The 12,112-nt window shown below is 40.4% G+C and overlaps 1 non-coding gene and 1 pseudogene across 1 annotated transcript; both read right to left on the bottom strand.

The window, feature by feature from the left end:
• Window positions 1-794: 794 nt before the first annotated feature.
• On the bottom strand, window positions 795-874 carry LOC123088979 (small nucleolar RNA Z155). Its single transcript, XR_006442179.1, has one exon. It is a non-coding gene; the product is annotated as a small nucleolar RNA Z155 (small nucleolar RNA).
• Window positions 875-8,793: 7,919 nt separating this feature from the next.
• Window positions 8,794-8,912, bottom strand: LOC123089006 (uncharacterized; annotated as a pseudogene).
• Between the last annotated feature and the right edge of the window lie 3,200 nt (window positions 8,913-12,112).

Below are 12,112 nucleotides of genomic sequence, written 5' to 3'. Positions count from 1 at the left end.
GAACATACTACAGCAGCTCGTATTCGGATTAGAATATGTGTGCTCTTGTGGGCTATATGGAATTGTAGGAATGATTTGATGTTTAACAGACAACACAATTTAACTTTCTTGCAGGTCATCTTCAGAGCTACCACTTGGATCCGTACGTGGTCCTTACTCACTCCTATGGAATCCGGGGAGCCTTTGGTTACTGGGTGCAACCAGTGGGAGATGGTAGTACGGGCTATATTCAACCGGTACGGATGGCGGTCGCATAACAAGATAGGACTCTAGGGAGCCTATCCTTCTTATTGCCATTACGGTTGTGATTGTCAGCATGAACTTTGCTTTATTTTTATTTTTCGCTCCACTTGTGAGCTATAATACTTTGATGACTTTGTGATACTTTGCGAATTTTTAATAATATGGCTGCATGCATCATTATGATGCAGAGGCCGGGGGTACGCCTCCATTTCCCCCCAAAAAATATCTCCGGTTCTTTCGAATATCTTCATGCACAAACATATCATGTTGATTCATAATATATTTTTTAGTCAAAAGATGGAAATTCTTGTTATGCATGCAAATAACTGAAATGTTACGGACAATACCAAATCTACCCTACAGAGGAAGGAATGCACATAACTGGCGATGTGATTACTGAATACTGAAGAATGTTTATAAATAAAGTGTGCGTCAAATCCAGGTCCGCGAGATCAAAGCCCGAGGGTGTCAGGGCGAGCAGACATGTAGACCGAGTGTAAGAGCAGATGGAGATCGACGGAAACGAAAGAGCAGATCGGTTGAGATTCAATAGTTGACCAGATAATTGTAGTCTGTAATTTTAGTCAACACTAAATATGATTTTCTGTGGAAGATTATCATCACTTCAACCCCATAATCTTGGGCCTTTTGCTCCTTTCATTAAGGAAGACAAAAGGATCAAACGGAAATCAAAATAGAAACATCAGGATATCTTAAAATGCTCGGAAGAATGAACCGGTCTCTCAGCAGAGGGATAGAAATCCCTGAGAAAATAGGTGGGTGTTTTGATCATCACATCCTCGAATTAGAACAAGCAAAACTAAACAAGAGCTGAAGAAGCGTAAGATTCTTGGATAGGAAGAGCTACAGGAAACAAGTGCATACATCACCGATTGACGAGCAAACCTGAGATGGTCACACGGCCATAAGATTCTTGGATGATGGTCTGGCGCTTACCCACCTTGAGTGTCCGCTACTTTTTGAGCCGGCCCAATTCGGGATTCCTCCCCACCTATTTTGGGAAGGTTCAGAACTGTTTTCGTGGGTTTCATTTGTTTTTCTTCTTTTCTCACGTTTGCATTTTCTTTTCTCTTTTTCATTTTTCATTACTGTTCTCCATTTATTTTTGTTCCTTTTCTTTTTCTTCTTTATTTTTCACTTTCCTTTTTCTTTTTTTCCACTCTATTTAAAATTTGCGAACACATTTCTAATTGTGAACATTTTTTGAACTCATGAACATTTTTCTAAATTGTTAACTTTTTTTAAATTCACGAACATATTTTGAATTGACAAACATATTGTACAAATTTGGGACCATTTTTGGAAAAACTGAAAAAAAATCATGGATATTTTTCGATATCGTGATTTTTGTTTCAACTTATGAATAATTTTTGAAAAAATCGTGGTCACTTTTTCAAAATCCTGAACATTTTTTCAAATTAACGAACACTTCTTTTATTTTTTGTAGAAATTTTGGAACACGTGAACATTAGCCTAAAATTCGGGAACAAGTTTTACAGTTTAGGAACATTTTTTATTTTTAACTTTTTTCGGACATTAAAACTTCTTTAAACAGCGAACATTTTTGAATTTTCTGAATTTTTTTATATTTGTCAACATTTTTCAAATTCTCGAATTTTTTTTTAATATTGTGAACATTTACTTTTGAAATTCAAAAAATTGGTTTGAATCCATGAGCGTTTGTCATTTTCCAAAAACAAAATTCAAATCATGAACATTATTGAATTCACGAACAATTTGATATTTTTTTTTAAATCTCAGCTAATTTAAAAAAATAAAAAAACCTGAAAACAGAAAAAAATTTAAGGAGAAAATAAAGGGGCTCCCCTTCCCGTACATGGGCTGGCCAACTGGGGCGCGCGAGGGAGCAGGAAGAGTGCTCGCTCGCGTGGAGGGAGCAGGGAGAGTGCACGCTCGCGTGGCTTCCGGCACGTACGGTACCATATAGGATGTCCCATTTGCCTATTAGCAATTGTCTTATTTTCTTGCAACGTGTTCGGTGTTCCTCAAAAAATTGTCCTATTTTCTTCCTCTCATTTGTTTGCAAAAAGACACCCAGGGCTCCATTAGATACATAATCATGAGCAGATCGGTTAGTTACGTCAGAAACAGGAGGGCGGTAGCGTTAGTTTGGCTTTTCCTTAACGGAACTAGCGATAGTATGGTTTGTTTGGAGGAGCGGGAGACACATGAGGGTAATTAACATGTTGCACCTTTTTCTCTTACTCGTGGTTAATAAAGTATGAGGATGGCAATGTCGTCGATTGCAAGCTAACCTCAACAAGTCATGTTGTTGGGCGTGCTTAGCTTTCCCGTGATTGGCCCGAGGCCAAATCATTCGTTGTTCCCTAATAAAAAAGATGAGAGCAATTAGTTAGTGGGTATCCCTTGAAACCGTCCCGCGGAGGTCACTTTAGTGAAGCAGAGGCGCACAAAAGCACGCCACGTCTTGTTTCCTAGTGTGTTCCTACAACACACACGTGTGCTCTCGAGCAAAAGCACAAGCGCGGAGGAGAAGCACAAGTGTGATACCTTGCTGTGAAGCACGTGCAACTGAAAGGGAAAAAATGGTGACGCACATATGTGCATCCCCGCGAATCGTAGTTGTACACCTGCAGGTGCGGCATGACTGTGCTTTGAAAGGGAAAATAAGTTGAAGCACAAGTCTGCTCCAAAGGTGGAGCCACAGGTGTACTTCGTTGTAGAACACTTGTGTGGTTTATTATGAAGCATAAGTGTGCTCTCACGAATGGAGCATGAATGTGCCCCAAAGGGGAAAAAGAGGGTGAAGCACAGATTTGTTCCACAGGCATGCACATGTAGGCTTCGTCACAGAGCAAAGCTGTGCGTGATCACAAAGCGTGAGTCTGCTTCAGCAAGTGGAGCACACATATGCTTCCTACGGTGGAGCATGTCCAAGACAGAAGAAAAAAAAAGGAAAAAAAATCAGTGTGATCCCCTCTCCTTTCGTCAAGTTTCAAATATAGGGTGCACCTCAGATGGACCATGACACGTGATGTTACGTCACTTCTTGCGCTCGGGAGCGACACTGGATGACCCCGCAAGGGTGCCTAGTGATTTCGAAAGAAGATCTCCCCTCTTGACGAGAAATTGTCTGTCAAGACGGCTAGGCGTACAAAGACCACAGATGGCACGAACGACATCATACAAGCGTGTTATTTTAAGGGATCATGGACGTGTGATGACATAGGACACAAGCGGGTGCGACTATGTATCGCCTTGCGCAAGACCGCACTCGCCTACAGCGGGCGTCCAGTTGGGTCAACCCAATTTGCTTTCCACATGCTAGTTTGATTTTCTTTGGTTTTTATGTTCTTTTTCTATTTTTTTTGTCTTATGCTCATATTTAAAAAAATCTAAAATGCATATGTTTGTAATACATATATTTAGTCCAAAAAATTGAATCCCAACAAATTTGAAAATATTAACATACTGTAAATTATTTGTTAGTATATAATTTTGAAAAAATGTTCATTCAAAAATAAATTAGTGAAAAAAAAATTTCCTCACCATTCAAACAAATATACGTGAACTTTTGGAAATGTTATAAAATGTAAACAAATGATTGTGCAATATAACAAATGTTCAGGTAATTTAAAAAATGTATATTATATTGAAAAAATGTTCAAGTTTTTGAAAAATATGTTTTTTTACATACAAAGTACTGAATAGAGATACACATATAATATATGTCATAGATCTTCTGTAGTATCTAGTTTACCATAGAAGCTACCCATATAGTAAAATTGCTTTAATCTTTCTTACATCAGTTGCAACCACATATACAATAATGATTTGTCGTAAATAATAAACTTGTTTCTGTGCAAGTGTATGTTTGTTGCATTTGACACATACTTAATTTTCTCCAATAGTCTAAGTATTAAATCTTAAATGAAAAATTAATCTCTAATTAAAGTCGATATATAACCCTATGAATATGAATACGATTGTTTCTACTAATATATTACACGTGTTACAATCTAGTTTTAAAATCACATTTATAACTGATATATTGTCCTAAATCTTGTAAGGCAATAACATAATTCTTTTTTCTGTCTGTTCTTAAATAAAATATGCAAATCATATATTTATTGAATTAAAACTTATTAATAGTGTTTAAGATTCAGAAAATACTAAAAAGCTTTAATCAGATTTTATGACGAATTCTGTAACAATTAATGAAAACATGTCATTATTTTTATATTAAAATTTTATACTTTTAAAAACTCACTTTTGTAAAACTGCAAACAGAAATAATATATTGTTCCAAGTCTTTTAGTGTGTTAAAAATAGCTTCATGTTCAATGTATTGTATATTACGAAATATTTGAAACAAGTTAAATGTATGTGCTGGAAATAATAGAAGACAAAATTACATGCCGACTAACATCAAATGGTGATACTTACAATAGTTCATGTAATTTATTTTTGTGTTGCGCATGTATCATTAAATATGGGTGCAGGGTCCTCTAAAGTGTATGACATGCAAAATATCTTGATAACAGTTTATAGTTTAGGATTAAGTATATGCATATATTTTTTAATATATTAGATATTTCTGACAAGATTTTCACCAAATCGCGAGCATACTAATTTTATCAAATACATCATGCATATTACAGTGGGGTTTCTACTTTTTACTTGGCATTAAAGAAACATTACTTAGCTCATAGATTCCCGAGTACAACATGTATAACATTGAACTGAAAGATACTAGCAAGCTAACAACTCTCTCTGTCCCGTAATGTAAGACGTTTTTTGAGAAAGGTTCAATGATATTTGCGGCTTGTAGGTATATCTTCAACTGTAATGACGCCTTAGAAGTAGAGATTCATGCATGTCATTGTCTAGTCAGATGCTTCAAACGGTTTTTGGCCACCATTAAGGGAGGTAATTTGTCTAGGTCGGCCTACACACACTTAGCTGAGGAGATTAAAGCTCTTATTGTTGATAGAGAGTTTGTTCCACTTAATGTTAGTAGAGATTAGAATAGGGTAGCACATCATCTGTCTCATTAGAGTCGTACCAATGCTTGTACTACTGTATGGTTGAACTCGAGGCCTCCATTCTGTGAGGACTTGTTATCTCAACATTGTAACCCGATAATTATGAACAAAACTCTCTTTAACCTTGCGGAAAAAAGTCTTAAATTATGAAATGGAGGGAGTATAAATTAGCCAAAACCAAACCCTGAACAAAACCGTACAACAAAAGTGGAAAAACAAATAAAGACACAAGCGCTCCTAAGGTGATGATCCGGCTCTCCGCCAGCGCTCCTTCGTGGCCTCTCTCGGTTTGACCTCGAGTTTACCCTCTTTCTCGATCTGATCTCTCTATTTGAGCAACGAATTTGATCCTGGGTTCGATCCGATTCCACGTCAGCGAGGATATACAGGATCAGCTTCAACCGGACTCCTCGAAGAGATTAGAGAGGGCTAGAAGCTTCCAGAGAGTTCGAATAATTGTTTCCTGAGCATCATGTCCAGCGCCGCCCGCTTAGATCCTGAGCATCCTCGTTGTGCATCAGGCGAGACGACCTTCACACTGAACACACGCTCGATCTGGTATCCCACTTGCTCGCCCGTTTGATGGCAACGGAAAAATTGAATCATTTTTGCCCTTACAAGTGGCATTGGTGGGTAATTCTCACCAACTTCGAGGGTAATTTGGATGACGGATGGACAGAAGCATTATTATTAGGTAAAGATTATGTAGAGATAGAGATTTCAAAAAGGATGATACCAAACGAGATAATCATAATAGTTTTAATGTCTTTTTCTCTTCGTCACCCAACCCGAGTCCTGAGGGTCATATGACTCCTTTCAAGATGAAGCTCGCGTTGTCGGACAAGTGGGCTCCTGGTACAGAAGTCATGGTATGAGTGCACCGCTAGAGAAAAGGACTGGTCAAATTGAAATTGCATGCTCCCACACAACGACAACCTTTATTTCCTGGCCTTCGTCAATAAAATGATAGACTTGTACTACATATTTAGGGCATATAGCTTATCTTCAGGAAACGTCGCCTTTGGTGAGAGGAGAGCTAGCAACCGGGAGCTCGTCCAGGTTGGGTGACCCTCCATAGCTCACCGAGGTTCCTCTAAGCCAGGTGGCCGCCGTTCATGCCGCTACCTATATATTGTTGGATAATGATTCACAACCTGCCCGCCCATGGACAAGCTACAGAAGTTAATGTCATATTTTCCTGTAGTCATGAAGCCGTCAAAGATAGACGAGCCCAAACGGGGCATAAAAGCCAGCCAGTTTCCTCTAATATCTCAGTGTACAATTTATAATAAACAAAAATGTACATATGATACCTAGTTAAAGATGAGGTTTAAGATAAGAGCTACATTCTGATTCTCAAGTAAGGAGCGTGCTAAAGGATAATCTAAACAACAATGGCAATATGTGAGAGGGTATATATATTGAACGCAACACCAAAGGAACTTAAGAAGAAAACGAGACCATGCGACAAGTATGACACCAAGGTCCACAAAGCAGTAGAGTGTTCGATAGATTTGTTTTGAGGAGCGATTGACATGAGGGTACATGCTTCACTTTTTTTTCCTCTTTAGCAGTTGATAGTGTGTGAGCATCTTGATCTTTCATGCTGTTGGACCTGCTTAGCCTTCGTGTGGCCGAGGCGAGTTGCAGTTGGCTAGAAACTGTACCCGAGACGAACAGACGGATAAGCCCAACAACTGCATGAACATGAGGCGGCACTAGCTGACACAATGAGTTTGTTTCCATTTAAACTTTTTTTATCAGGAATTATCTCTATTTAAAAAACGAGGAATCGGTTCTAGGAGAAAATAGTGAGTAACTAGCACACATTGGTCTGAGAATCTCGCTCTACCCTACAAGTTTGTTCATCAATTCAAAAAACATTTGTAGTGTTACTGAAAGATTGTTCGTCTAGTGCTGCCAAACTTTTAGGCTGTTTGTTTTCATAGCAAATAAATAAGTCCATTTTTTTAAAGAAAACAATGGGCACTTCGCCCATGTCGGTGGCGGGGTTGGGTGACAGCCGCACACCAACACCGTCATCTGCAACATCCATCCACCCGTTCCGGAAGCCGAAGCCCCAGCAGCCACGCGCGCGCACCAGGCCGAGCATCGCTGGTACCAAACTCTAAATGGGTGCTGGCATTGATTGCGCGTGTCCTCGATGTACCGCATCCTTTGCTCTGTATCCATGGTCTTTGGCGATGCCGGGGGGGGGGGGGGGGCGCTTCCGGGAGACAAGTGCACTGAGTTTGTTTTGCATGGTAATATGTGTTTCATTTATATATTATATGGATCATAGTATAAGCCATGTAAATACATGCCTAAGAAGACTGAAAAGACAGAACGCTAGCCTTTGGACAATAGAACACCAGTCAAAAAAGAAAATTACAATCAAAACGAAAGAATCCCTTGAGCTTTACACCATCGCCCATCACCTACCTCCATCACCACGATAACAGGTGTCAAAGGAAAAAAATGATGGGTCAACTCCTCACCCGAGTTTGACGCGGCTCCATTACTGATATGCAGCTTTCCGGACCTCCTTGGTTGCTCACCAAAGGCGAATCTATTGTCATTGGAAATCAGATTGGGGCAACACCCTTGACATGCTACCAAACTCCATATCTGACACCCTGCACGACTAAACAAGTGCACTGTTCAGGACAAGAGATGTTCATGTCCGATCTATCTACTTCAAGTATCGCAATAATGCATAGGCTTATGTTTCTATCCATTTCTAGGGGGGGAAACAGTGCTACGCGGATGACCAAATTCAGACGATTGGTGCACGACGATTAAATCCATCCTTGGAATCTCGTTCTCTTCCCCTACAATGGCCGCTGGATTGTGGGTCGTCCACAGATCGTTAACACCTTGTAGTGTGTGGAGAAGTTTTAAAAAAAGGTTCCATCTCGTACTAATGTTGCAACACAATTACTCCCTTCTTGGTTAGTGGATGATGGCAAGCCAAGGCATCGTGCATTCATAGATGCTGGCGTCAAACGGCATGCAGACGGGCCTGCAACTCCAGACCAACCTCGCCTCCGAAGACTAGACATCGTTTTTGACATCTTCCTTGTTTCCCTTTCATGGATACGGCTTCTGAACATCTTTGTCGAAGACATCTTTTTAACGTATGGGGTTCAAAAAGGGAGAGGAGTCATCCCCTCTTCATGTTCCAAAACTGGGAAAGGTTGGTAAGACTCATTCCAACAGATATAGTAGGTGCCCTCTGTAATCTGATTAAAGCTAGTGATATCGCATTCTTTTTTCAGGGAATACATCAGGTAAGCCCCTTATCTCCAGTTCTTTTGAATATCTTTATGCGTCAACGTATCATGTTGATTCATAGTATTTTATTAGTCAAAAGAATGAAATTCTTGTTGTTATGTATGCAAATAACTGAAATATTACAGACAATACCAAATCTACCCTACAGAGCTAGGCATGCACATAACTGTCCATGTGAGTACTGACTACTGAAGAATGTTTATAAATAAAGTCTGAGTCAAATCTAGGTCCGCAGATCAAAGCCCGAGGGCGTCAGGGCGAGCAGACATGCAGACCGAGTTCAGTCAATCTGCGTGCAGCACGCCCATTACCATGCTTCCTTCCTCGTATATGCCAATGGAAGTCTCAGATCAAATACACCGAACTCGTTAAGCGTGTTATTATGAAATAACCGCGGACACCGACCAGGGACCAGGCCCACCTCTCTACTAGGTGGTCTCTACCTGCCCTGTCGTTCTGCCAACAGTGAATCACTCGTGGGTGCTCTCCAAGCCTACCCGACTTTAATCATATCATGTATCATGTATAGTGTAAGAGTATATATAATTTAAGGAAGTAATAGTCTTCGTCTTCGTCGGTATCTCGTTGCAGTCCATCTCGCTCCATATCGTAGGCCACCGAGGTCCACCGAAGTTACATATATAAATATGCAGTATAAGGCATATTTGTGTTCATCGTCCGAAGGGATCACGGCCCGCTAGTATTACATGACAGACGGACAAGGATGTAGGGTCACTGATGGGACTCTAGCATATCTATACTAAGCATATATGATAACAAGTATGGTATCAACACCAGTAGCAAAGACAGACTATGCAGTAGCATAGGATCTACCGATAAAGCAGTAAGAGTATCACAACTCTAATGCAAGTAATAGAGAGAGAAGAAATAGGCGATATGGAATGATCAAGGGAGGTTTGCGTGCCTGGAAGCTCTATCGAGAAGGTCGGGTCGTCAACGTCGTAGTCGTATTTAGGGGCAGCAACAGTCTCGGGGTCTACCCAAAGAATAGAGGAGAGGAGGGACACAAATAAATAACGGAGCAATCAAATGGAACACAATGCATGCAATGTCAAATGTGACGGTGATATGCCCTAATGCATCACTAAGCATTTTAAAAGAAGAGGGAAAATATCTGGTAATATTTTCCTAGCTCAAGGTTTTTTGGTATATTGATCCATGGGCAAAATGTTGATGTTTATTAGGTTAGAGGGGTGTGGCAGGTATGTGGATGGCATATTCGAATTCTTCATATTTTTCTGATCATTTTCATATATAAATTATTTTTATCCGAGTTATGGTTCATTTTATATGAATTCTGAAAGATTGATGGAATTTCTGAACTTATTATTATTTCAAAATTAAATGGAAATTGCTAATTGTACACATAGAAGTGCACATAACAGTGGCTGTGAGCTAACAGTTGGGCCACTGGACCCCGTCAGCAGCTGAGTCTGTGTTGACTGGACAATTGTGAATAATGCGATGGCACCCATCTCTCATAGACAATGGGGGCAATTAAATTTTCTAACAGAGTTTAACTAGCGATGGGGTCCATCTGTCAGTGGCACATGTTTTAATAAAATGTTAATTAATACTGTGGGCCCACACGTTAGGGCTAACTAGGTTAGCTAATTAAATTAGCCCTTAATCTAAACTGGTCGGGCCACGTGGCAGCGAGCCAAGGCGTCTGTTTAAATGCTTGTGCATGCTATGCGCGCCAGCGGTAAGCTACAGGGGGGCGGTGATGCGCCGGAACGCGACTTCGACGACCATTTGGTCGACCGCAAGGCCCTACGTGATGCGGGCGACGCGGGGCATCGAATGGCACTACACGTGTGAGCTAGGGTGGGCTGTACCAACAGCAACAACTAGCTCCCGCAGCGGCAACGGCCTGCGTTGCTCGGGATTGAGCCTAGGGGACACACTCAGTCAAATGGGAAGAGGGAGCAGGTGCTTGAGCTCATCGTGAGGTCAGAGGTGAGCTCATGGGAGCCGGGGGTGGTCGGAGGAGAGTAGATCGAGCGACGAGGTGCGATGGCCGAGGCGGAGGAAGACGGATCGGTGGCGGCCCTTTACGGCTTCCCGGCTCTAACATGAGGGTGGAGACGATGTGGAGGAGCTCGACGGAGCTCCTGGACATGCTCGCACGGCTCGGGATGGCTCCTGGCCATGATGACGTCCGAGCTCTGGCGAGCTCGTGTGAGAGGGAAAGGGGCGAGGAGAGGGGCAAGTGGGGCTACGGTTTTGCGAGGGGTCGAAAATGTTGCTCTTAACCACCAGCGGGGCGTGGGATGGTTGGCACGATGCCATCGGTGGCCATGGCGGCCTGGATGGGAGCCACACCCTCCCCTGTGAACAGCAGGTTGAAGAATGCGGTGGTGGTGGGCTGGGCCGCACGCAATGCACCCCGGTTGCACAGTAAGTTATTTTCTCCATTTCTTTTTCTTTTTATGCTTATATATTTGTCTATTATTTTGTATTTTAATGAGATATCAAATGATTTTTGCTTTGGCCCAAACTTGGCACATAATTCAATTGGAACATGTTGGGGTGGCAGAGATATTTACAGAGCATTTGGAGCTATTTAAAATTTCTAGAATTTGAAAAGGTCAAGTAATTTATTGTTGGACCACTAAAATAATTGTTGGGGTCAATTTCCAAATATATATGGGTTTGATTTCTTCCATAAAAATAATTGGAGATTATTTAGGATATGGCCAACACTTTTGTTTTACTGTTAAAAAATAATACTTTGACTTGCAATTTAAACTTATATTTGAATTTAATTAATTCTTACTTGCAATTTAACTATGATAATCATGATGACATGGGACAATAATTAGGATAATGATATGACTAATATTTGGGCGTGTCACAATAGACCAATTGGATTTCAATGTCATTCCATTTCCCTTGTAATGAATTGAACGTGCATAATTCCTTGGATTGGAAGGAGTATCATTATTTATACTAAACATTTATGCCTTTAAGAATTAGTTTTTTTGGAAAATCCCAACCGCAGAAAATTTCATGTAGGGTGTTAGAAAGTTGCATTAGTTTCTTTAAATGCATTGTGCCTTAAAAATATTTAAATCAAATCCACTTAAATGCAAGAAAAATGATAAAATTATAGTCTCACATTAATTTGTGATATTTGAATATGTTGTATGTGTGTGTGCATCTTTAAATACCTTGGTAGAGATATCTAAAGTGTATGGCATCGGAAATATCTTGCAAGTTATTGCTGGTTTCTTATTAGATATACACAAATGAAAACATGTAGAGTGTATGGGGTGTATACGAGACTATCACTGGATCGTCTGCATCGTGCTTTATCCCTTTTTTCGTGGCAAACGGGTTGTACTTATTACTATGGGTTCAATAATATGTTGATTACATGTGTCTACTTTTTACTTGGTTATGAAATACAAAGCAGCCTAAGAAAACTAGTTGCCTTCGATGGGACCGTTTTATATCGAAATGTGCACACTATTGGTTTGTGGTGTTGATATTTATTCTACTAA

The sequence above is a fragment of the Triticum aestivum genome, chromosome 4A, assembly GCF_018294505.1.
Source record: "Triticum aestivum cultivar Chinese Spring chromosome 4A, IWGSC CS RefSeq v2.1, whole genome shotgun sequence".
NCBI lineage: Eukaryota > Viridiplantae > Streptophyta > Magnoliopsida > Poales > Poaceae > Triticum > Triticum aestivum.
The sequence above is the reverse complement of the archived record's forward strand: the minus strand, read 5'-3'. Positions and strand labels throughout refer to the sequence as shown.